The 26,459-nt window shown below is 42.5% G+C and overlaps 1 long non-coding RNA gene across 4 annotated transcripts; it reads right to left on the bottom strand.

Annotated features, from left to right (window-relative positions):
• Positions 1–26,081, bottom strand: LOC308597400. 4 transcript variants are annotated; one of them, XR_014012934.1, is made up of 5 exons: positions 25,802–26,081; positions 14,499–14,657; positions 12,886–13,056; positions 6,600–6,924; positions 1–638 (listed from the first exon to the last, which is right to left on the bottom strand). It is a non-coding gene; the product is annotated as an uncharacterized lncRNA (long non-coding RNA). The 4 variants fall into 4 exon arrangements; XR_014012935.1 differs by lacking the exon at positions 1–638 and having other exon boundaries at positions 6,159–6,924; XR_014012936.1 differs by lacking the exons at positions 1–638; positions 6,600–6,924 and adding an exon at positions 7,467–11,246.
• Positions 26,082–26,459: the final 378 nt, after the last annotated feature.

The raw sequence follows: 26,459 nt of genomic DNA, 5'->3' as shown, positions 1-26,459 counted from the left end.
TTTTCCTATGGGGAGAGGGGCGGATGGGGCCTTTCCATTGTGTCCCTAAGAAAGCACAGAAAAGCAAAGCCCAGGGTGAACTTGTCTCTAGTCCTCAATCCCTGTTGGTCTCCTCTTTCAATGGATGAGTTTAAATTGGCATACAGAAAGCTGACTGGACACATGAAGGGTCTTATTTGAAAGGACACATGAAAGGCTTGGATTTTTCACTTGGGTGGTCAGCATCATCATTATTTGCCCTAGCTACATGTGAGCTGTAGTTTCATACGGCTTTCCCAGTTTAATGAACCAGGCAGGGAGGCAGACAAAACTACAAAGCCCAGGCACCCCAGCAGGAAATGGTCTCCTGAGCATGCTCAGAAGCATCCTGGCCATAAAACTACAAGGACTCTCATGCCTTTACTTAACTATCTCTGCTCTCAGGTTCTTCTTCCCCTTTAATCCACCATCCCCATGACACCCTCATTCAGCATAAGTGCCTGACACCCCCAACCTTGGCAAGCGTGTAATGAAGAGCTATATAGGTAGGGAGAAAGGATAAGAAACAAAACAATGAATGTTAATAGCTGCCAGCATGACATCAATAAAACAAGGGTTCAAGGGAATCCATGTTTCAAGGACATCAGAATGGATGGTAACTGCAAAACAAGGACAGAGAACAAAATAGAGTTAGTATAATAGTTTGGACTCAAAAACATTGTTGTTAGGTTTGTGATTAAAAAATAAATAAACACAAATCGGTATCATTAACTACTGCTACCGCTTGCACGAACCCCATTGCCTCACATGGATGTTGACCGAGCGAACACCGCGAAGCTCGCATTAAAATTTGACGACAGTGAAATTCTATTTTTTTTATAAGATATTTATTAAAATTTTTTAAGATATTACAATACAAAATGAAAAAAAACCAAACAAAATAAAAATGATTAAAAGCCACTCCATTTTTCTATTACTTATTTTCCTTAGCTTGTTTCCCGGACCTCCTCACACCTCCCTTTTTTGTATTCCAGTTCAATTTGTTAGCTCAGCAAATCCTTACCCTCTTTGTTTATCCTAATCTTTGGTCTTAAAATAGTAACATTAGATTTTTCCCTATTAACAACCCATTTTTCATATTCCCTTAAAGCATTACAGCTGGAAACCACTTAATTTCTATCCAACATCATTCTAACATTCATTAATTTTACAATATTTCTGTAGATAGTCTTTAAATTTCTTCCAATCTTCTTCCACCGACTCTTCTCCCTGGTCTTGGATTCTGCCACTCATTTCTGCCAGTTCCATATAGTCCATCAGCTTCATCTGCCATTCTTCCAGAGTGGGTAAATCTTGTGTCTTCCAATACTTTGCAATGAGTATTCTTGCTGCTGTTGTAGCGTACATAAAAAAACTTCTATGCTTCTTTGGCACCAATTGGCCGACTATGCCCAGGAGAAAAGCCTCTGGTTTCTTCAAGAAGGTATATTTAAATACCTTTTTCAGTTCATTATATATCATTTCCCAGAAAGCCTTAATCCTTGGGCACGTCCACCAAAGGTGAAAGAATGTACCTTCAGTTTCTTTACATTTCCAACATTTATTATCGGGCAAATGATAGATTTTTGCAAGCTTGACTGGGGTCATGTACCACCTGTAAATCATTTTCATAATATTCTCTCTCAAGGCATTACATGCCGTAAACTTCATACCTGTGGTCCACAACTGTTCCCAGTCAGCAAACATAATGTTATGTCCAACATCTTGTGCCCGTTTAATCATAGCAGATTTCACCGTTTCATCCTGAGTATTCCTTTTCAACAGCAAGTTATACATTTTTGACAAAATCTTAGTTTTGGGTTCTAACAGTTCTGTTTCTAATTCTAAACCATCCCTACATGTCACTACAAAATGTCTATGGCCGAAATATTGGGAAATTTTGGAACAAGAAGGGGACAAATGGAAATTGCAGAGTTTTGAGAAATTAAAAGATAAAGTGTGAGATTGGCTTCATTATTATCAAATAATGGAGGTTTATAAGTTGGACAGAAAAATTGGCTTCCAGGTGGAAAAATCAAAATTAGAAACAGAATTGTTAGAACCCAATACTAAGAACTTGTCAAAAATGTATAACTTGCTGTTGAAATGGAATACTCAGGATGAAACGGTGAAATCAGCCATGATTAAGTGGGCACAAGATATTGGTCATAACATTATGTTTGCTGACTGGGAACAATTGTGGACCACCGGTATGAAATTTACGGCATGTAATGCCTTAAAGGAAAATATTATGAAAATGATTTATAGGTGGTACATGACACCAGTCAAGCTTGCAAAAATTTACCACTTGTCTGATAATAAATGCTGGAAATGTAAAGAGACTGAAGGTACATTCTTTCACCTTTGGTGGACATGCCCAAAGATTAAGGCTTTCTGGGAAATGATATATAATGAACTGAAAAAGGTATTTAAATATACCTTCCCGAAGAAACCAGAGGCTTTTCTCTTGGGTATGGCCGGCCAATTGGTGCCAAAGAAGGACAGAACATTTTTTATGTATGCTACAACAGCAGCAAGAATACTCATCACAAAGTATTGGAAGTTACAAGAACTACCCACCTTGGAAGAATGGCAGATGAAGGTGATAGACTATATGGGACTGGCAGAGATGACTGGCAGAATCCGAGACCAGGGAAGAGAGACAGTGGAAGAAGACTGGAAGAAATTTAAGGACTATCTTAGGAAACATTGTAAAATTATTGAATGCTAGAATGACGTTGGTTGAGAAATTATGTGGTTTCTAGCTGTAATGATTAAGTAAAAGAAAAGAAAGGCTAAAAATTTAAATGGATAATAAGGGAGAGGATTTGCTGAATTAATAATTGGAAATTGGAATACAGAAAGGGGAGGGATGAGGAAGTTGGGGAAGTAAGTTACAAGAAAATAAGGGATTGAAATTATACTTGTTTTTGTTTCTTTGTTTGTTTGTATTAATGTCTTGTCTTGTTATTATGTAATCTGTGAAACTTTAATAAAAATCTTTTTTTAAAAAACAACACAAAATGTCATGTCACAGTGAAATTCTAAACCATCCCTACATGTCACTACAAAAGAGAACAAAAGACAACAGAGATCTGCATATAGTTGAAATGGAAATGCAATTCATCTCACCGAAGTGGGGAAGACTGTCACCAGGTGAGCTGTTTGCACCCTCAGTCTGCTGTCTAGGTGCTAACATTTTGTTATGGGGACTCTCTGAGCCCCTGTTCTCCCTTCTTACAGCTCTTTGCGTGGCGATTCCCCCCCCCCCCAAGTTGGAATAAATAAAGACACTGGACACCAGAATTTAGGTTAATGGGCGAAAAATGGCCACAACTTTATTGGTTACAGGTAAGAGCGGTATTGGCTTTAGGCAGCCAGACGAGGGAAAGAAAGTTTATTGCAATGCACTGTATATGAGGCTTCCCTTGCGCTTCATCTGGAAGCTACAGTTCTTGCAGAATGTTGCAGCACAATTGCTGGCAGGAGTGAGGCCCTGCCAGCATAGAACACCTGTGGTCAGAGATCTGCACTGGTTGCTGATTTGCCACCGGGCCAAGTTCAAATTGTTACTTATCAGTATATAAAGAACATTACAATTTGGGACCAGTTTACCTGTGAGATCGCCTTGGCCCATATATGCGCAGTCAGATGGGCAGGGTACAAATAATAAAATGATCATTAGAATTATTATTCGACTGCCTTGATCTGCAGAACTGGCCCTGTTGCAAGTGCCACAAAATCCTCTCCATAATAAGTGCAGCAGAACCTATATTCAGACAGGTGACCTCAGACAAGCGCCTTCAATTTACTGTTTTCGGCACATGCTAGAAACATTTTTGTTTGGACAAGCCTATGCAGAGATGTAAAATGTCGATGTATGTTTTAATCTGTTTTTAGTTTATTGTTGATTTTATCTTTGTAGTGCTTTATAGAGGTGGTTTTTCCCCACAGATAATTTTATTGTGTTAGTTTCTTTGAGGCTTTTTTTTTTAACAATCAAAAAGTGTAAAAGCTTTATGAAATAAATAAACAAAATAATAAAGAAAGTTAGACTGGGCCTGGCAGCCCTTTGAATAAAGGGCTGTCCTCTGTAAAGTGGGACACATGGCTATCCTCCTGTAGACACCCCAATTGCACATGGCCTGGTGTACATGTGCGCGAATGCTGAGACCAGGGCAAGTTATTCCCCACACCTCTTGAGAGGTGCCCAGAATCTTGCAGAGTTGTGCACTTATATTTGATTGCGCACCGATGTGCTCATTAGATGCACACTCCCCAATAATTATATTGCTAAACATATGCTCCTCTCATTGTATATACATGAAACAATTACATACTTTCTCTCCCTCTCCCTCCCTCCCTCCCTCTCCCCACCTCTCTCTGAACTTACCCTTTATTTTCTGAATTCATTTTCTATGACGTAATCTATGGCTTTACATCAGCATCTTGAAATGAACATGGCTAGTTTGAAGGTATTCTGAGCCTACTTCTTCTTCTTCTTCTCGTTCCATGTTCTGTGGTCAATTGATGCTTAACATGTCAAACAAACTTTGAAAGATAAGTGATGAAATGCAATCTGCTCAAAATAAGTCAGATGCCTTTGCTCATTTAAAGGAGCACAAGGTTTTTCTTTTACAGAGATTTTCTGTAGCCAAGAACAATCTGGGAGTATTTTTAGAGCAGCACCAGATGTCCTCCAGCGAAGTCTCCTGTGATTCCAGGATTGCTCTCGTTCCTCTAGTTAACAACCTGTCAGGAAGATGGAACCAGCTCTCAAGAGCAGTGCTTCCCAGGTTTCTGAATGTAAACCAGACATGTGCTTCACTCTCAGTTGTGAAAAGTGTAAGAGTGGTCCTGGCATTGCTTCTGGATTCCAAGAAGATGCAGCAGTGGCCAGCAGTGCTGGTTGGGCTTTTGAGAGATCCCTGGAACATGGGCAGAACTGCTGCAGCTCATCAGCAGAGCATCAACTTTGCATGCAAAATGTTTTAGCAACTATTCCTGGCATTTCCAGTTAGGACTGGGAATTTCACTATCTGAAACCCTGAAGCAGGGCTGCATTTAGTTTTGATGAGGCCCTCAGTTACTGAAGGTAATGGGGCCCTTTATATGTCCAGCTGTTCTTTGATAACAACAAATTGTCACTTTTTTGTGTGTTGAATACAGTGGTACCTCGGGTTACATATGCTTCAGGTTACATACGCTTCAGGTTACAGTCTCTGCTAACCCAGAAATATTACCTAGGGTTAAGAACTTTGCTTCAGGATGAGAACAGAAATCGTGCTCTGGTGGCGCGGCAGCAGCAGGAGGCCCCATTAGCTAAAGTGGTGCTTCAGGTTAAGAACAGTTTCAGGTTAAGAACAGACCTCTGGAACGAATTAAGTACTTAACCTGAGGTACCACTGTATATGCTATATGGTAATTTATGGACCTAATAGGTATCTAAAGCCATTTGCACATAACAAAATATGTATTTTATCAAAGTAATTGTTGAACTAAAATACAATTAAGAAGAAGTATATTAATAGTGAAATACAATTAAGAAGAAGTATATTAATAGTGAAATAATTACCAGTGATATTTTAGGGAGCAGGCTAGCAGGCAGGGCCTATTGCTTACATCGTAGGAGCCCACACAACAAAAAATGCTGTAGCTGTATGTAGGTTTTATTTTATTTGTTTTTTATCTTATATTTTGGAAATGTACATCCAGTTTTTTCCCCTTTAAATTTTTTGGGGGCCCCCAAGAGAGTGGGGCCCTAAGCTATAGCTTGTTTAGCTTATACGTAAATCCGGCACTGCCCTGAAGAACCACTGCCAACAACACTGAGCTGAATTCAGAAGTGGGAAAAGGGCAAAGCCAATATCTGTGGTGCAACAAGAAGAAAAATAGGTTCCTTTGGGTTATTTCAATTTAAGCATTGCACACACACACACACACACACACACACACACACACACACCAGGGCTCTGTCCCTGCTCACGCCCCTTGCTAACCCCACGGCCATTCTCCCACATTGACCCTTTATAGCTTTCCCTTACCACTCCATGCTAGCACTAAGCACACTTTTCACCTTCCCAAACACATTTCTGAAGCCACTTATCTCTTTTGTGCTGCAATTGTTTTAAACTACTCATTCCCTTGCCAAGGCCACTGATGTTGTGGAACCTGCCTTCACTGTCTCCACTTTCACCCTGATTTCATGCAAATCCAGGTTTCTGACATGGCACTACAAATCCCTTCAAAGGGGCTGTGCAGTGACAGCCTTACGTTTTTATTATATAGGAAGATACACCCACACATATACCCACCCCCCACTTATATACTTGTATAATATTCATGGATACATGTGTGCGACTCTGTGTGTGAGAGAGTTATCATTTGATGTAGCAAATGATGGGGCTTGATTCCTTGTTTCTGAACCGTTTGAACTCACAGTGATGGTGCAGTGAGATATCTTATAATAGTTTTGCCTGCTGAATCTGTGGGAAAGAGCTGAGCCATAATATACCATTACACAGCTTTGATGTGTGGAATGTTAGACAAGTTTTGCATATCTGATTCAACATCAATGTCACCTTGATAAACGGCACTTCTGGTCTTCATCAAATAGATGTACTCAGGGGAAGTGTGTGTTTATTTTCAACAGCTTTATCAAGTACTCTTTGCTATCGTTGGGGGGGGGGGAGCACATCAAGGTGTTATTTTGTTAAGCTCTGACCCCATGAATCACTTTTGCCTCCTGCCATCATCATTCCAGCTACCCATAATGGTTTCTGAACAAATATTTATTTCTGATTAAGAACATACCATTTCATATTTTCAAAATGACGCCTCATTTTCACACGCTCGGACATGCTTACCGTATCTGGGTTGTGCAGGAATCTTCACACAGTGTGGAATCTTGACACACAACACACACAAACAAACAAACACATCACTGCACCATTCATGTATCTGAAAACCTGTTGCCACAAGTGAGTATAAGGGAAACAGCGGAAGGAAAATGCAACAATTCCTACTTTTAAATGAAGTTGATGATAGGCACCACCCACCCTCCCGCCATGTGCATAGCTTTGTCTGTGCAAGACAGAATCCCCACGGGGAACCTAGAGATCTCTTTGTCCTTCATCAATGTTTGTTTGGGTCCATACTGTGCTGGGTACATTTCTACCCACTGAACTATTACATTAATCATGAACCTTTCCACTACTCACATGTGACCCACTGCCCTCCAGAAATACAAGGCCCTTTTGCAGTTTCCAAAGAAGCATCACACTCCTATCTGGGTTCCTGATGCACAAACTGTGCATTGCATAGTTGGCACTGACTCGTGACAGGACCTTCTTGGTGGGATTCCTCTTCTGTGAAATGCCCTTCCTGGTGAACTGCTTGCCCTTATTATTAACATTCAGGAGGAATTTGAAAACATCCCAGTGTTGGATGGCTGAGAGACACTGTTCCTGGCAACCTCAAAATTATCAGCTGTGTGGATATGAGACCATTTCAAAATGTTCCTAGATGTTGTTGTTGTTGTTGTTGTTGTTGTTGTTGTTGTTTTCAGTGAATTAGTCTTCCACTATGCCATTTACCATGCTGGACTCCTTTGGGAAGCAGAATAGGGTAGAAATTTAATAAACCTAAATGGAACAAATTACATGGAACTATTTATTTATGTATACCAAAGCAGCTTACATAAAATAAGCATAGCAACAGCATTCACAAAATCCATCAACTACAATCAAAACCAGCAATAAAAATTTGACAATCAGCACAAGATCCTAAGGGGACCAGAGGCTGAAGTTAATCTACACATGGGCTGCAGAAGTTTGGGAAAACAGCTTTTGCTCATTTTGAACAGGACCTGAAACACCAGAGGCCTCGTTTCCAGAGGGGGAGCCATGCTAGTCTGTTGCAGCAAAAAAGAGCATAGAGTCTTCCTATTACTTGGAGATTGAACCAAGGCAAAGGGCTTTCAGCACATTTTATGTTGGCTTTTTTCCTGAGTCATGCAGTGGCTTCACCCTTGAAGCACTAGTGATGAAGTAGACTCCACTCACAAGACTTTGAAGATGACTTTTTACTTGTACGATGGCAACTATTAACAAGCTGAAGCATTTATGCATACCAAGGCCAATACAATGCATTTCTCAACCCTTAAGCCCAAGAGAGAGTCTCTTGCTTTTTGCTTCCAAAACTCATTTGTAGCAGTGCATAAATTACCAGTCCATTTTGCTTGCCTTCCCTTGCAAACTCCTCCAGACACAGAGTCTGCTTAAGTTTCTACTTCGAGCAAAACAGTGGTGAAACAGCCAGCCAGCCTCTAACTCCCACTCCTCCTATCTAAGAAGAGCCGGTTGCATCAGGCCAATGGCCCATTTAGGCCAGCATCCTTTTCCCACAGTTGGAAACCACATGTCTGCAGGACACCCACCTGAGAAAAAGAGAACTATCCCTTCCTGTGGTTTCCAGCAACTGGTACTCAGAAGCATCGCAGCATCTGACTGTGGAGGCAGAATATAGCCATCATGGTTGGTATTCATTGATAGCCTTATCCTCCATGTAATTGTTCAACTTCTCTACGGACATACCTTCCCATGCACATTGCTGTTCAAGATAAGTCTTGCAAGTCAGCTCTGAGTCTTCTCCTCGTGACATTTCCCCCCTTTAGAATATTGCACTGAACTCCAAGGTAAAATGATGAGCTCCTGCACTGTTTAAAAAACATGCAGACATAAGGCACTCAGGGCTGCCACAAATACCGCAAAATACTGCGACAAATGCCGCAAATAACCAGGCTGCTTTAGGACGTAACAGCAATTTCTAGCACATTTTGGGTTGCCCATTTCGCCAAGACTTTCTGTGACACCCATGCAGAACTCTGCAGATGCGATCAGTGCTTGGTTGCCCAATTTCTGTGCAAGCAGCACTGTGTTTTTTTCTAATCACCAGCTTCTCATCTCATCATTGGGAAATCTGGGAACTCCTCTACTGTATGAAAATGAAGCAGATAGAGAGTCTGAACAGGTCAAAGAGGCAAAATGTCAGCCAGGCTTAGATGATGTTGCACAAGCATTGGGTGTCTATCGGTTTTCAGGTCACAAATATACTTACAAATGTATATTTCCCTATCACCCGTTTTCTGGTCACTTTACAGCATAGTTTTGCTAACAGATGGTCAAACTGCTGTCTGATGGAAATACAGTGCTCATTTGGTAACCCCCAGCCATTTTACCTCCATATTTCCCCGACGTATCATGTCTCAACATATAATAAATATGATTAATGAGAAAGTAAATGAAATCCCATGTATGATTTTTACCACTAAAGGATATACAAGGCTGACCCAAGACATTTTGCTGTCTGAGGCTCAGCATGAAAGCATCCCCACCCCAAGTCAAGGTCCGTAGTACCCAAGGCCTGTCAAGTTACTTTAACATAGCCTTCATCACTTTGGTGCTCCCAAATGTGCTCCCAAACTCTCATCAGCCCTCTAACTGATGGGAATTGTAGTCCGAAACATCCAGAGGGCACCAGGGTGGTAAAGGCTGCTTTGGTACCCAATACATGTCACAAGAGCCCAAACAATAATGTATTAAGGTCAACATTTTGCTGCTCTTTCATGACACTAAGAATCTGCTGTCTCGTTCTGCCTAATGGTAGGGCTTGGCTTGGCAATATGGAGCAAAACTTGCAAGAAAACTATGCATTCCTTTATGCCTCCACTTCCATCCCAATACATGCACCCTTGGGGAGTGTCTCTCTTTTATAGGTCTCAGCCAGAGTTTGCAGTGAGGAATTGTGGGTCTTTAGCTGTGTGTCTTGCAAATTCTCATCTTGGGGCCCAAATCCAGCAACCTGCTTAGGCACCGGGACCATTTGGACACCTCCAGAAAGCAAGATTCAGCAAATGTCTGCCATCACAGAGCGAAAACAGAAGAAAAGAAAACCCCTTGACGTGCCGTAAGGACCATAGTTAATGCTCAGCCCACTTCCTAAAGAGAGGAGGGAAATATTTATCTTTTGCCCCTTGCATTTTAGAGAGCAGCCTTTGAGAGAATTCCAAGGCGGCAGAGTTCTTAATTATTATTTTAAGAGTGCAGTATCTGTATCTCAAGAGGTCTCTGTTTCCGAGAATCATCAAAGTTCTTTGCTCTTATGCAAACACAAGAAGACTTTCTTCCATAGGCAAACATTTGGGACTTTCCTCATCGCAAGAGCTGTGAGAACATGGAGCAAAGTGCCTTGAGAGATGGTGGCTTCTCTTTTGCTAGAGGTGTTGCCACAGACACTGTGCAGCCATCTCTCAGAGAAGCTGTAGTTGAACCCTGCTGGTCCTGCAGAGCTGAGCAAGAGGACCAGCAAGGTCCCATTCAACCTCATGATTTTAAAACTAGCATTCCAGAAGTGCACTTCCACTTATTATGAATGGTGAAGCATTTGCATGGAGACATTGGCCCTGGAACTCTTTCCCCATTCTGTCAACAGCAACGAATTGAGGGCAACCTCAGCTCCTGGGTCAAGTCTGCAGCAAAACTGGTTTGCATAGCAAAATAGATGCCTCACGTGAAGCTGTGCAGGTGCAGGGATGCTAATCCTCCGCCTTGCCACAGGGCTAGTCCTTCGGGTGCCTGGCTCCCCAGGTGAATGCAGCCACATGAAAAGGAGGAGAGGAACATTCCTCCCACCCTCCCTCACCCAAGGCTAGGGCCGTTGTGCAGCTATTGGTTTCAGTGCAGCAGAACTTTCCCAGCTCTTAACTGAGCCTGGCATTAACCAAAAGGCCACACCTTTGCTGTGCAATGGTATGTAGGCTTTCGCCTCCTTCCTAGCAGTGACCTCCCTGTTCTCTTTTCTGGGAACATCCACTGGTGCTCTGCTGGTTAGCCATGTGCTAGAGGCAGCCTAGTTTCATAGGTTTATGGACATGCAGAGAACGTGTGTGTCCTCAGGGTAAAAGAATCTATTCCAAGGCACATTCTTTTTGTGTTTGCTATAAGCTTGCTAAGGACTCAGCCCTGCCCGACTCTGACTTTTTAAATTTTATTTCTGGTTTATTCATTGCTCCATGCAAGTAGCTAATGCTTTATGAGCTGGGAAAGTCGCCTTCTGCACAATCAGCCGTGGGTGTTGGCGGCTCCAGAGATTGTCCATGGACGAGGGTTTCATCACTGGGCACGTTGCAGGAGCAAAGGTGTTAAGCCCAGCACCGAGTGCCCTGGAGGCTGAAAGAAGGCAAGAGACTGTCAGAATTTGCAAATGATCTAGCCTGGGTGAATTACTCAATGCAGTCTCCGTGGTTCACACCAGCTGGGAAAAAATGCAGGTGAACCAGAATTCATCGGGGCTTGCCTGCTGTCAAGTCACTCGGCCAAGAGGTAACATATAAGAGCTAGGAATGGAGAAGTCATTCGGTCTGCTTTTTGCAGTGAACCAAACCAATTTGATGGTCCCAAACCAGTGTGTGGATTGCTACTCAGCTCCTGATTAGATTACTCAGGGGTCAGCAGACTTTTTCAGCAGTCTGCTGTCGGTGATTTGGCTATCCCCACACCCCCAAGAGATTGCATGGCATGGACCAACTCCATAATGCAGAGGTGTGGAAGCCAGATGTTGTTGGATTCCAACTCCCATCAGCCTTTGCTAATGTGGCCAATAGTGAGGGATGATGGGAGTTGTAGTCTAGTAACACCTCCATGTCCACAGTTTCCTTCCTTTATACATTAATGGGTGGTGGCACCTTTCCTTCTCCACCGGATTTCTTTGGGGGAACCCTTTCTATAAGGTGCCTCAATGCACTCTGTAGGAAGCCAATTGTTCAGAATGTCCAATTGTTTTCCTTGAAATGGGGTTCCATTGGGTATTCAGTGACTAATCTAAACAGCGTCCCCACCCCCCAGCAACGCAGATAATAGTGCTTGTAGCTTTTATTCATTGAAATAAGTGGAAGCGTTCTAGTTTTCCCACGATGTAATTGTACAGATGTGCCTGCACAACAATGAAATGCACATATATATTCCAAGAGAAGCATGGGACCCCCTAGTTATTAGGCTCATGAGCCATTCACACAGACCCTACTGCTTCCTCTGTGCATTGTTCAGCAAGCAAATCACACAATAGTCACAAAACAGTTGTAGAGAAAGGAGGAAAATGTAATCTAAAAGCAGATTAGCAGTAAATAGCACCACCTAAGGTATCAGCAGATTCCCTGGCCCCACACTTTCCTACTGGGGTCGCCTGCCTACACTGATGCACAGAATATGATATGATTTTATCATTTTTAAAAAGCTCACGGATGCTGTTGAATGGGTCTTGCATGTTCTCTGCTGTATATCAGGGACAGCTATAGAAGGCTCTGGAGGAAGAAGTTCAACTCATCATACCAGATCCTAGCTTTGATTTGCAAAGTGCTAAGTTTTTATCGTGATTACTCTGCAGTAGGAATCTTGCTTTGGGGATTTCCTTCATGTTTGTTTCTGGAAGTCTCATTAATTCAGTGTTTCATTCATCAAAATCTGCTTTTATTTCATGTTTTATCCATTGGTAATGATTTTGCTGTGATAGATTTGGGTGTTTTCCATCTTCCTTTCTTTCCACTTTTCCTTCCTTCCTTCCTTCCTTCCTTCCTTCCTTCCTTCCTTCCTTCCTTCCTTTTTACTAAATTCTACTGTCACTAATGGGAGGAGCTGGCTTCTGCAGCAGAAGATGCCATTTTCCTTCTCCCATAATTCTCCTGGATGTAGTGCATTCTGGGTAAAATAAAATAGAGATTGCAGCCCTCGGTGGGAGCCCCACCTCTCCTGGAATGCCATGAAACAACAGAAAGCCCTGGGAAGAAATATTCAGATTGAATGGGACTCTCACTTAGGCTTTGGCAAATCTGTCAATTTCGGTTTCTCTCAGTTTCTCCATCTTATGTTCAGTTCTTTGCATTTCCAGATCAGTCTGCAATATATAGAGAGCTGGTGAGAACTTTGAAGGGTGGTTAGATAGATCCAGTTCCCATCGCTACCCACAGTTCACTATTCCATTCATCTGAAAAACAAATGAGCATTCCCATTTTGAACAGGTTGCCATTCTTGTGGCAAGTTTGATACCTTTGTGGAATCAGGTCACATGGTGGATTAGCTACATAGCATAAAGCAGCCTTTCTCAACCTTAGGTTCCCACATGTTGTTGGACTACCACTCCCATCACCCCTGACTGCTGCCCCTGCTGGCTGTGGATGATGGGATTTGTAGTCCAACAACATCTGGGAACCCAAGGATGAGAAAGGCTGGTGTAAAGGATAGTCTCTAAACATGGGCACATGAGAAAGTGTGGGAGAGTTTATGGAGTCAGTTATGTAGTCAGAGTTATGCGGCACAACATGTAATTAATCACCAGGGTTACTTAAAAAAGACAGGCACCAAGGCTGATTGCAAAAGCTGGACTCCTTCAAATGAGTGTCTGGATGCCATGCTGTGTTGAAATGAAGTCTAAACAGATAGAGCAATCTCTTGGCGAATAAAATGGGTATATAGGGAAGTGTGCTTTTGAGCAGGGCTGGCCCACCCATGAAGCAAGGTGTACTGGCCTGGCCCAGATAAGGAAGCCTGATAGTTAACTCTTTATTGGCAAGAGAAACACAACAGCTTCTACAGTGCTCTGGATACACATACAAACACACACATGCTTCTGGCCTCTAGGCAGCTGTCCATAGGTCTGGACTCTATGGAGCAGTTGTCACAAAAGTGGGGGCCCTCTCCTCATCTGGCTCATATCCCCTCCTCTGATAGGTTGCATGCTCGCAACCTGAGACTTCTCCTGCATGTAAGTCACTGCTTCTCTTCATATGAGATAACTGGGCATAGCTACTCCAGTTTACTAAACTGATTACAAGCTATGTAATGTCATTAGCACATTCCACAGTGTTGCAAGAATGTATAGATGCAAAGGCTATACCAGGAATTAGAAGGGATCTAATTTTATTATGATTAACAACTGCTACATTGCAAGCTGTGGCTAAATCCACCACTTATTACTGATTGGATTGATAAAAACATGGGGAATTTGGGTTGTGGGAAAGATTCCATCTGAAATTAAAGGCACATGTAACCTGTTGCTTGTGGATGTACTGATAGAAAAGTGGTCACCATTTATTATGTATGTCGATTCAACAAGAACAATGCAGAAAGGCTCAGCTTCCATTTTTTATTTCAGAATATTGAAGGAGGGGAGGTGCAGCATGAAGAGAAAAACCAAACAAAGAAGTCATTTTGAAATTGGAATCTTTGCTTATCTCTGATTTTTCTCATTCTGTTTATATCTTGAAATGCACACTAGTTATTGTGTGGTTTGAGTGTCTGTGTGTGCATAAATACATACAGATCTAAAATAAAAATCCTGTCCAAATTGTTTTTATATGCACTGTATTGCTTTAGCCTTTTAACTGCACACCATCATGCCCAAAAAGTGAGTGTCACATGTTTACTTACCTCTGCACACATAAATCTGAAAGCAGGTGGGTACCATATGGGAGACATCCCCTGTGCGCAGTTATTGAAGGTGTTTCAGAGAGGGACTAGTAGCTGCATGGTATCACATCATATTATTTACATCATTGCCCAGCATAGGGACCTGGAGCTTTATAAAATCTGCAATGTAGAAAACTAAAATGAGAGAGAGGGTGATATCCAACATGAGCCATACTCTATGGACATCCTCTGATTGTGACTAACATTGGATGTAACCCATGGAACAGGAACACAGCCATTTTGAACATAAACATCAAGGCTTTTTAGAAACGCTTTACTGAAAGTAAGTCCTTCTGCAGTCAACGAGACTTACTTTACAGTAGGCATACCTAGGGTTGCATTGTAAAGGGAGTTCTGAGCATTTGTTGAAAAATTCAGCCCCTTCAAAAGGGAATTTTTGTCTTGATACTTGAACACCACCAAAACTCATTACAGCACTACTTCAAATGCTTAGTTTCCCAAGAAACAAGGAATGCAGATATCTTAATGCACTGGAAGCTTTAGCTCTTTGTGCCACTACCTTCCCATTCACATTCAGAAACATCTTCTTGATGGTGTTGGAGAACGCTTCATTTTTGGGATTGTGCATGTCCATATAATTGTGCATTTCAACACACCACCATAATTATTACCATAGATTATAGGGAGGAACAAGTCTGAGGTCTTGCCAATTTTTAATAAGATGTATTAAATGCAACCTTGAATAGTTCACATACTGTTGCTGGTTCTGCCTTCGGTGCTTTGATTGTTAGCAAATGTTTAATTCTCACTTCATTTTCTGCCTTAATCTTCAGAGTTACAGCAGAAAGGGTAAACAACACACACTTTGCTGTCTCTGCACTCCTGGGACAAATTTTCACAGGTTGCAATTATGCTAAAATAAGCCAGGGGAAGGGTGACTACATTCTCAACTTGCACAAATCACCATAGACCTGGAGTCCAGATTTCCTCTGTTCAAAAAAAAAAAAAAAAGCCATGAATATTTGAGTCCATAGCAAGTCTTGAACTGGTGACCTAAAGGATGTCAGGCAAGGTTTAAGCATGTGCTCTGCCACTCAGCAATACCCTAAGGACGGAACATCAGGGGACCATCTGATAAAGCTTCCTTCCACCAATTGGCTAGAGTGGGTCAGGTGACACTCTCTATCCTCTTTAAAGGCTCCCAAGTCAGACTTGCTCACCCGTCTATGCAGCTATGACATCTGCTCCTGCCTTCAGCCTTCGATTTTCCCTACCTCCGCTTTTGCCTCACCTGACCCTCGCTAGGAGCCAGGTTTTACATTAACAATATCTCTCAAACTTAGATCTCTAGCTTTTGTTGGACTACAACTCCCTGGTCCTGCTAGCTAGGGATGATGGGAGTTGTAGTCTAACAACAGAGGGAGATCCAAGTTTGAGAAACACTGCACTAAGGCATCAGCCAAAATAAACAAGCTAATCTTTTCCTACCAAATACATCTGTGCCTCTTTAACTTTTCTCATTCATCAAGATCATTGTTTGGCTCCTGATCACATGCAGTAACCTATATGTCATAGCCTACAAGTAAAGCTGTGACTATTATGGCACTATGGCCAGAGGCTGTACTTGCTTAATTGAGATTGAAAACCAGCCATACCACCTCCTATTCTCAGGAAAACAGGGACTGCACCTGCTTCTGATGCTTGGATGCTAACCTGTTTAGCAATGGACAAGTTTGTCAGTTTCAATTTCTTCTGGTTTTCGTTTTTCCAATCTTAAGTTCAGTTTTCCCCATTTCTGATTTGTTCACAATTTATTTAACGAAAGTCAGTGCAACCATTATATCTGCATTTTCATACAACTTTTCAGACACCTTTCCCTCCCTCCCTCCCTCCCTCCCTCCAAATTTGCCTAACATGCACATTTTTGCAAGCAATTTTCCCCAATACAATGCATGACGTTTGTATATTATTTTCACTACTATCTACATTTTTTAGCACACTTTCCCCTTATATACATCTTTGTATACTCTTTTGGGTTGGTGAATTGTATCACAAAATTTGAAATAGTACAAATTTTGGAGGATAACTATGATTTGGTTTGTGTTCAGGAAGTACAAATTAGGTAAATCCATATTAAAATGCAAGCTGAACAAATTTCTCCCCACCCTTGACATCCCTAATCCTGCTGACCTCTTTTAACTTTATGGTTACTATTGCATACTATGTCTCAGCTAGTCCTATTCTCTATGTAGCTTTTTCTCTGAAGCATTTTTCTCAAGGAAGTCTGTTCTTATCAGCTTGATATGTGATATGCTCTTGATCTAGGAGCTGCAAGTTAAAATGACTGATGGAACAGGATCAACAGAGAAATGGCTTTGGAGCTTGTGCTGTCTACAGCTCACATTTCCCTGGGATCTTTTGTTCTTCCCAAACTGGCGTGCTTCCTTGCAGAGGGTTCCTCTTTGTAAGAATGCCAAAGACAGAACTGAATTAATGAATTCTGGTCCTTTCCAGCTCTGTGGTTGCTCTAATCTACCAGCAAGAGATGCTCTAAGAGCAACATCTGGACAGGTAAAAGCTAAAATTCATGGTCAAAGTGATATTTATAAGAGGAAAGGAATAAAGACCGGTTGTCAAATTTTGCTGGTGCTTTTAATCTTCACAAGATACATCTACTCTTAAAAAGGCTGGTTCACACAACTGAGGTACTGAAGCCTGATAAACATACTGGGCATTCTGATGCTCAGGCATGCGGTGTGAGCATCAACATACAATTAGTTGCTAAGCACTGATTCAAATTGATTTGACACAGAACAAGCCCAGTTAAACATTCATTGGCCCTCACCTACGAAATGTGAGCTGCAGATGTCCATCACATGTGTGTAGCAATTTTCAAAGTGGTGAGACCAGTAAAATAGATTTCATGGGATTAGCTGGATCAAGATTACAAGTTTCAACCTTGCAATAATTTTCATCTGCTGAATTATGCTCTGTTAATATAATAGGACACCAAAGGGAAGTCCCCAAACCCTCCCTCACCTTCTCTTTTCATTTATTCCTCTTTTTCCTTCTCTCATCTGACTCAAGGCCAAAGTAGACACAGCCCATCTGTGTCTGTCCATCCTAGAACTGGACCATAATCATGTGAGGGAGGGCAATAGGAACAAGCACATTAACTTTGCCCCCCTTTTAGTCATCATCATCATTGCCCTCTATGATTTGGAGGCAGGGCCCCCAACTTGAATAAAATATGGGGGGGCAGGTAAGTCCCACCCCACATAATCAGTCACAAGGCACACACACTATTTGAATGGTTATGCCCAGCAACTTGGGAGCAGCAGCCTCCTCAAATATTTTATGGTGGGCTGAAGGGGCCTCGGCCCCTAGGAGTTGGCTGCTCATGGTTGGAGGGCAACTTTGTGAAGTAGGGAGCCTCCTGTGCTTCTGGTGGCTCTCTGCACATCTGAGAACCCTGCAGAAGTTCATCATGCTTCACAGTTGCCCTCCAACTTGTGGAGGGCAATGTGAATGCAACGGAGAACAGAGTTCATCTCTACTGACCCCCCCACCAATGTGATTACTATGAACAGTCCCAGAGTGCCTGAAGGCAGCTAATGAATCAAGATATTCTTAAGGGACAGGCTTCCAGAAATACATTCCAAAGATTTCTCAAAAGGTCAAGACAATTTAAACCTCTCCCTTCACACGGAACAAGAAAGATCTACCTCACTTCATTTGGGATTTGAAGCCACCTGGAGGTCAACGTGCTGTTTGATTGGAGATTTTAGTGTTAATAATTATCTGTGCTTGCTCAATGAATGCAATAAGTTATTCCTAGCCTTCTCTGCGTCAGCACAAAATAAAGCTCCTGGAGATGACATGTGGATGGTAATTTACTCTACATCTTCCCATGGCCTATTTTCATTGTGTATAATGCAATTCATATTTTTCTATAATTTTACTCTTCCCAGGCAGGAAATGCTTTTTCTAAAATAAAAACAACTACACCTAGCAACTTGTCTCCGAAAGTTTCTGTATTTCAGAGGTGGTCATGCTGCGGTTTTTCTCTAAACAAGCTATATGTGTTATATAGCAGCAGCAGTGGCCATGGGGGTGGGGCAGAGCTGCGCTCCTGAAATTAGTGTCACTGAAGCCCTGCCCCATCTTAGTAAGCTGCAATGAATCCAGTGTCAGGAGGATACCTTGGCAACTCTGCCCCACCACCACAGCCACTACAGTGTATGAGAGAGAAGCTAAACATATGTGAAGACGAGAGAGCAAAGGCTTCTTCACATAGAATCTTAGAATTACTTTGTCCAGTTGTGGGCACCATAATTTAAGAAGAATGTTGACAAGTTGGAACGTGTGCAAAGGAGGGCAACCAAGATGATCAAGGGTCTGGAAACCAAGCCTCATTAAGGATGCTTGAAGGAGCTGAATATGTTTAGCCTGGAAAAGAGGCAATAAGATTGCCATCTTCAAATATCTCAAAGGCTTTCACGTGCAAGATGGAGCAAGCTTGTTTTCTCCTGCTCTGGGGTGTGTGTGTATGTGTAGGACTCAAACCAATGGTTTCAAGTTATGGAGATTATGACTAAACATCAGGAAAAACCTTCTGACAGTAAGAGCTGCATGACTGTGAAACGGACTCCCTCAGGAGGTTGTGGACTCTCGTTTAGTTGAGATTCTTGCAGTGTACTGGTTTGGAGTAGATATCTGCCCTATTCACATATAAAATGTATGTGTGTGTGTAGGCTAAAACTTAAATGAAAATGAAAATGCAGGGCAGAGAAGATAAACATTGCCCCTTTCTCCATCTCATCTCAACTAACTCCATTATTTTCTGTCATTTGCTTTAGCCTGGTTCATTTCCGGTATCAGATCTAGGCTGAAGAAAGTACCTGCAACCACTGCGAATTAAAGCATTTATGTATTTATGATATTTGTATGTTGAAAATGGCTGTTCTTGGTTGGAGTGATTGGTGCTCTTCCTGCCTGCCTGATTCCTATACTTCCTATGGTCTTTCAGGTCTCTCAGACTGGCAATTCCTTTTGCAGATCTTCTCTGCTGCCAATACAGCACCGTCGCCCCATTCAAGAACTGTAGTTAATTAATCACATGCCTTTTAATTGATTGACTGGATAATTAAGCAAGTAAATCCATGTATACAGTATTTGCATATGAGAATAAGAAACCATATCCTAAAGAGGAAAAAGGAGCACATTTTATTTGGGTGGAATCCAAAGAATTAGGGGAAGGGATATTGCATGAAAAATGTTCTAGGTTCAATACTTGGCGTCTCCACGTAGGGCTGGGAATGTCTTCTATCCAAAACCCTGCAGAGAAACAGCCCGTTACTGTAGATAATACTGGGCTAGAGGGACCAGTGACCTGACCCAGTATAAGGCAGCTTCCTATCTGTCTTGGGCAGAAGCTTGTAGGGGGAGTGCAGTGATGCATCACATACCTGTGATGTCATGTGCATGACACATGTCACGCATGTGCCATCAGGAGGAGCGCATCATCAGGAGCAGGCCTTCCTTAGTGCTGCACAGATTCTACGACTGCAGCTCCTCCTCTCTCATGCTCAGGAAGACCCAGCCTTCGATGCTGCACTGCACTCGGCTTGGTGGTCCAGCCGCCTCGCCCCCTCAATATTGGGAGGGGGCTGAGCCCCCTGCTAAGGAATATTGAGGGGGCTGGTAACACCTCTGCCCCCTAGAGCTGATGCGTCTGCTTCCTATGCTATCCAGTTGATGCCTTTGTCATTAAGAAAGGGATTTTGTTTTTGTTTTTTTTATATGATATTTATTAAAGTTTCAAAGAAAGGATTACATAAATAAAAAGAGAAAAAGAGAAAAGAAAGAAATAAAAAAATACAAAATACAGAAAAAAGATAATAAACATTTAAAAAGAAAAACACATCAATCTTTCCGTACCTTACATTTCATTTCCTTACTTCCCTGACCTCCTCACACCTCCCTTTTTTGTATTCCAGTTCTATTAATTAATTCAGCAATTCCTTTCCCTCTTTGTTTTAAGAAAGGGATTTTGATTGAGTGGAAGCATCTTCTAACAGAAGAGGCGGGAAGGGGAAATTTATAAATTAATGACCTCATCTCTAAGCGCTGTTACAAAAGATAAAATCAGTTGAAATTAAGCACAAAATCAGAAACACTTATTTTAAATGCTTGCTGATATATATATATATATATATATATATGAAGTCTTCACCCAAGGCCTGAAGTTCAACAGGGAAGGTGATTGTCTGATTTCAGCTGGCAGGAAGTTCCATAGAATTGTAGTCATGTCTTTTCATTGTTTCTAGAAATCTAGAAAGGTTCCATTCATTTCTAGATCAATGTAGACATTTCTGAGAAAGTTATTGAAAGAACAACCCCCATATATCCTGAAAACAGACAACACTTTTCACAGTTGATGTAAATGATAAGGAAAAGAAATGGGGAACCTTTTTGGTGCAGCCCCACTTCCTACACAGAATGAGAGGCCTCCATCAGATCACATAACTACAACATACCTGTTGTGTAGGTATTATGATTACTGCGCCATTTTGTGATGAGGATACAACATTGCCAATGGCCCTTGAGCCAAGGCGGAGTTGCCAGTCAAAGGAAAATGAGTCTGTGAACATTTCTCTCTCTCAAACAAATTGAAGTTGATCCAAGAAGGTGTGTTGTGAGAAAGCTAAAGAGGAGGGAGGAATTCTTATGCCTCCGAGCCATGGCAGAGACATGACAGGGATGGGATGCAAAACGCAGTTTGAAATATTTAATAACATCCCTGTTGACAAACAGGAAAAGCAGCTTCCTGCTTTGAAATAAAGGCCACAAGTTGTTCACACGGGAGATTAAACAGTAACACAAAAGGCCTGGATAAATTGCAAAAAAGTAAAAAAAAACAGAGTAATTTTCTACTGGAGGGTTGCAAAAGAAGCATGGGGTGATCGTTGGGGTGTGCATTGGTTCTGTGTGCGAGACGAGGGGTGATTTGGTGAGGTTTTGGTGAGCATTCCAAGAGGGAATTGAGCCTTCCAAGATGGAATGCTGCTGTCAACAAGGAATCTCAAGCCAAATCAGAGACCCTCTAAAACCTTGAATTGCCTGTGGACTCGGCCGAGCCCCAAATGCTGCATCTTGGGACCACCAACCAGATGTCTGTAGAAAGCCCATAAGCAGGACACAAGTACAACAGCACTCTCTGCAACAGAGATTTTCAGCAACTGGTATTCAGAAGCATATTGCCTCTGACGTTGGAGGTATTCCTGTAATTCTTGGCCTGACCTCTGACTTGCTCCCCAGTCCTGCCCTTTGGTTCATCCTCACGACCTCTGGACTTCTTGGCTAAATCCCTGAAATAAATAATATAGCTACTAAGAAATAAAGTGTGGTGGAGTGGTTAGAGTGTCAGACTAGGATCTGGGAGACCTGGATTCGAATCCCGCTCATCCATGAAGCTCACTGAGTGACCTTGGGCCAGTCACTTTCTTTCAGCCTAACCTATTTCACAGGGTAAGGATAATATGAAGACGGGAAAGCACCACCTCTGCCATTTTGAATCCCTTGGAGGAAATGCGAGATTTAAATGCAATCTGTGGGTTAAACCACAGAGCCTAGGACTTGCCGATCAGAAGGTCGGCGGTTCGAATCCCCGCAACGGGGTGAGCTCCCGTTGCTCGGTCCCTGCTCCTGCCAACCTAGCAGTTCAAAAGCACGTCAAAGTGCAAGTAGATAAATAGGTACCGTTCTGGCGGGAAGGTAAACGGCGTTTCCGTGCGCTGCTCTGGTTCACCAGAAGCGGCTTAGTCATGTTGGCCACATGACCCAGAAGCTGTACGCTGGCTCCCTCGGCCAATAAAGCGAGATGAGCGCCGCAACCCCAGAGTCGGTCACGACTGGACCTAATGGTCAGGGATCCCTTTACCTTTTAAAATAAAATTAAGTAATTCCACAGCATGTCAACCGCAGCATTAGGGATGAGAGAGAAACTTGATTCCGTTCACATTGGAAGGAGAATCTGCTGAATTCTTGCTTTCCAAAACAATACACAAACCGAAACACAGCCATCCTTTGAAAATTCCCCAAATTTTGCAATGCAGATCTCCAACCAAGTAATATGTACAAAAAATTGCATATACCAGGGTAAAGTGTGCATAGAAGGCATTTATTAGTGAAAATAACATCTGAAATGCATTGTATTATGGAAGGTTACTATGCAAAAATGTGCACCACAGGCAAAATTGCAGACAGTCATGTGTATATTAGAAGAACTGCACTGATTAATTTTCAAGATGATTTTTTAAAAAATCACAAACTGATATGGAAATGTGGAGAACTCAGGGTAAGTATGGAAAAATGAGAAACCGAGAGAAACTGAAATTGACAGATGCTCCCATCGGTGTGCAATTTCACCCTACAAAGCTAAAGATGTTGCAAAATTTCCCAGAGCAGACGGAATGGAATGTCCCACTAAGCAAACTTCTGGATTGGGTTGCCAACTGACCAGGAAAACAGGCATGGTCTGTTCCCGTGTCTTTAACAGCTTGTTCTACAGAAATAAGCTGGTGAAATCTTTCACGTTGTGGAGACAAGTGTTCTCACTTCTTAAAGGCACAAGAGCCTTGTAAAATCACCGATGACCCTACTTCTCAAATCCAAGATGACTGCAGATTTCATGTTTGGGAGTAGCATGTAGAAGGAGAGATCTAAGAGTTTTTAGATCTGCAGCAGAAGATGTGACTTGACCTTGAACCCTTTAATTTAGGGCAAGTTCAGGCATATCTGATCTACGAACTCCAAGACAGGAGAACAAAAGTGGATGACATTTTAATAATCTGATCTGATAGCTGATTGATTATCATGGAGAAAGCCTTCACATTGCATGGAATAAATGCATTTGAATGGTTCAGTGGATGGGTGGTGAAATTTTCCTGGAGTAAAATTGACATGTGATGTGTGAATCTGCCAGATGTAAGTATGAAGTAACCAGCTTTTACTGGATTGTTTTTGTAACTTTCACAACTATTCCCAGAAGTCATTCTATCAAATATTTGCATTTCTCCTAATCTGTTTGGTAAATAATGTCTGAAAAGTAAATTGATTCTAAAAAGTATTATGTTTTCAGTTGTTGTTCTTTTAATGTACAAGTCAACATTTTATAATGTATTTTGTATTGACATTGTCTTTTGTTAATTATGTTTTTCAGTGCTGCTTGCTCAAGTGCAATTTTAAAAACCTGCATTTCCTCTTGTGCAAGATTTAAATGTATGTTTAAATATAAGCCAATCTCTAATAATTGCTAATGAAAGTGACATCTTCTTTGGTAACCACTGTTGAAAGAAACAGTAGCAAGATGTGAATTTATTTATTGAATTGTATATAGCCAACGTTTCCATTTCAGATAGGACCCACAAGGTGGCTGTCAACCAAATACAGCAAGAGAAACTCTAACACATTAAAAAAACACCTTAAATAATGCCAGAAACTAGTAGAATATTTAAATCAGCAAAAACAAACCTCCATCCATTTCACACTATTTCAATTAGTGCCCCTTTCAAATGCCCATTTAAACAGCACTGTTTTAACTTGCAGGCAGAAAGGCCATCAGTTTCACAGTCTGGGTGCCATCACTGAGAAGGCCCTGCATAGAGTACTTTACCTATCATAGCTTAGATGGCAATGGGACAGTAAACACTGCCTCTCCAATCAATCAAAGGGTATAGGCATGGTTATATGGAGGTGACAACCCTTTATATAGCCATCTCTCAAACTGCTACGACCCATGAAGCCAAATTCAGGCTTTGATTTAGGGATGCGTGGGGGGGGGCAGCCACCCTGGGTAGAGGGCAGGGGATCGGAAAACTGCATCCTGCTTTGATGGTGCAGCAGGAGAAACCACACTGCAAGGCCCATTGCCAGCCCTAAATCTGGTGCTTTGAAGCTCTGAGCATAGGGCTGGCAGACCTCTCATTTCTCCCTGCCCCGCCATTGACAGGGAGGGGAGGAACAAGGGTGGAGTTTGCAAATGACAGCAGCAAGCAGAGCTTCTCCAGTTTGCCTCCCTTGTTTGCAAAACATGGATTTGTTTCTCTCCTCGCCACAGCTTGATGGGATAGGAGGAAAAGCAAGCAAAGGCTGCTATAGCTTGCAAACGCCCAAACCAAGCCGGACCACTCTCTTTGGGAGCATGGAGGCTGCCTTAAAGTGCTTTTCAAAAGCTCTGCTTGAAGCAGCTTTTGCGAGTCTCTTCTCCCCTACCCTGCTGTGGCCCACCTGCAGGAGAAGCATGTGAGCGGCTTCAAACCGTGCTCTCGAGCAGGATTTAATAGCTGCTCATCTGCTGATGCGCGGAGATTAAATCCTGCTGCATAGAGGATGAACCATTAGAGACGTATGCTTCCTATTCATTTACAAAAGAACAATCCTTGGCATTTATTCTATAGACACACAATTTATTAAATCTGTACACCACCCTTCATCTGAAAATCTCACAGCATACTGTGATTCTAACCAAATTTAGATCTGTATTGTGGCAGCTAGTTGCTCCTACCCCAACATCCTGCTTCCCACCAGTTCCTCTGTCACTCTTGTTCTTCAAGAGCCATGCGCCTTCTGTTTTTCCTTGGGACTATGAGGGACTATGGGACGCAGGTGGCGCTGTGGGTTAAACCACAGAGCCTAGGACTTGCTGATCAGAAGGTCGGGGGTTCAAATCCCTGTGACGGGGTGAGCTCCCGTTGCTCGGTCCCTGCTCCTGCCAACCTAGCAGTTCAAAAGCATGTCAAAGTGCAAGTAGATAAATAGGTACCACTCTGGCGGGAAGGTAAACGGCATTTCCGTGTGCTGCTCTGGTTCGCCAGAAGCAGCTTAGTCATGCTGGCCACATGACCCGGAAGCTGTACGCCGACTCCCTCGGCCAATAAAGCGAGATGAGCGCCGCAACCCCAGAGTCGGCCACGACTGGACCTAATAGTCAGGGGTCCCTTTACCTTTACCTATGAGAGTCTAGCTAGGAGGTCCATCCATGCCCTGTTCCAGGATATTGCATCCCACCATATTGTTGATCTCACAAGCACGGTTGGCCAGCAATGGCTGGTGGCCTTCCAGATGATTGACAACTCCACCATTGTTTTCTGTAGGCAGCTAAAACAGGAAATCTATCAACCCCGTGTTGGGCTGCCACATATGGCTGGTGGGCCAGATTGGGCTTGGCACAGACCTGAATAAGGAAGAACATACCCCAAATGTAACACATATGCAGCATTGGCTCACACCACATCGCCTACCAATTCCAGATGCTCTCTTCCAATGTGTGGTCTCCTGCAGCTCCGTTCGGGGAGCTTCAAAGCCAGCAGCCAGCTGAACCGCTTTGCTGTGGGTCAGTTTAAGCTTCTCGTTTGATGTCGTTCCCCTGCCCTTTTCTTTCTCTGTGTTAACGAGCGATAGGCTTTCATCAGCCAACTGTTTTGATTTTAATTATTTTGAAATCCGCAGCTGAGATTACACTGAGTAATGCAGCCCCATTATAATAAAAAGGGAAAGGGATGTTTACAGGAGTTTGTGCTGCTGGTGGTGCAGGGGAATCAAAACGCCTTCATCCAGGCTCAAAAGTTGGACACCCTGCCAATTCTGCCAGCAGCTTGTGCACTCGGAAAGGAAACCCTGCCCATTCAGGAGGATTGGCAGGGAGCCCAAAGGCATGGCTTTTGTTTGTGGGGAGGAAGGCTGACCTGCACAGAGTGGCTATAAGCACACGGCCGTTTTGTTTTGTGCTGGTTCAGTTTCCAAACAAAGCAAAGCAGAAATGGGCACAGGCATCGTGTGACATTTGCCTCGCTGTATCCTATGGAATTTGGACCCACGCCTTTAATGGGCATCAGTGGAAGAGAAGGTTTTCCAGAGTGCGGTCTTTTGCGTGGAAGATTCCACTTCCTCTTTTGAAAT

The sequence above is a fragment of the Podarcis bocagei genome (genome assembly GCF_964188305.1).
Source record: "Podarcis bocagei genome assembly, chromosome: 11".
In the NCBI taxonomy this organism is placed as follows: Eukaryota; Metazoa; Chordata; class Lepidosauria; order Squamata; family Lacertidae; genus Podarcis; species Podarcis bocagei.
This window is presented reverse-complemented; position numbering and strand designations above follow the sequence as displayed.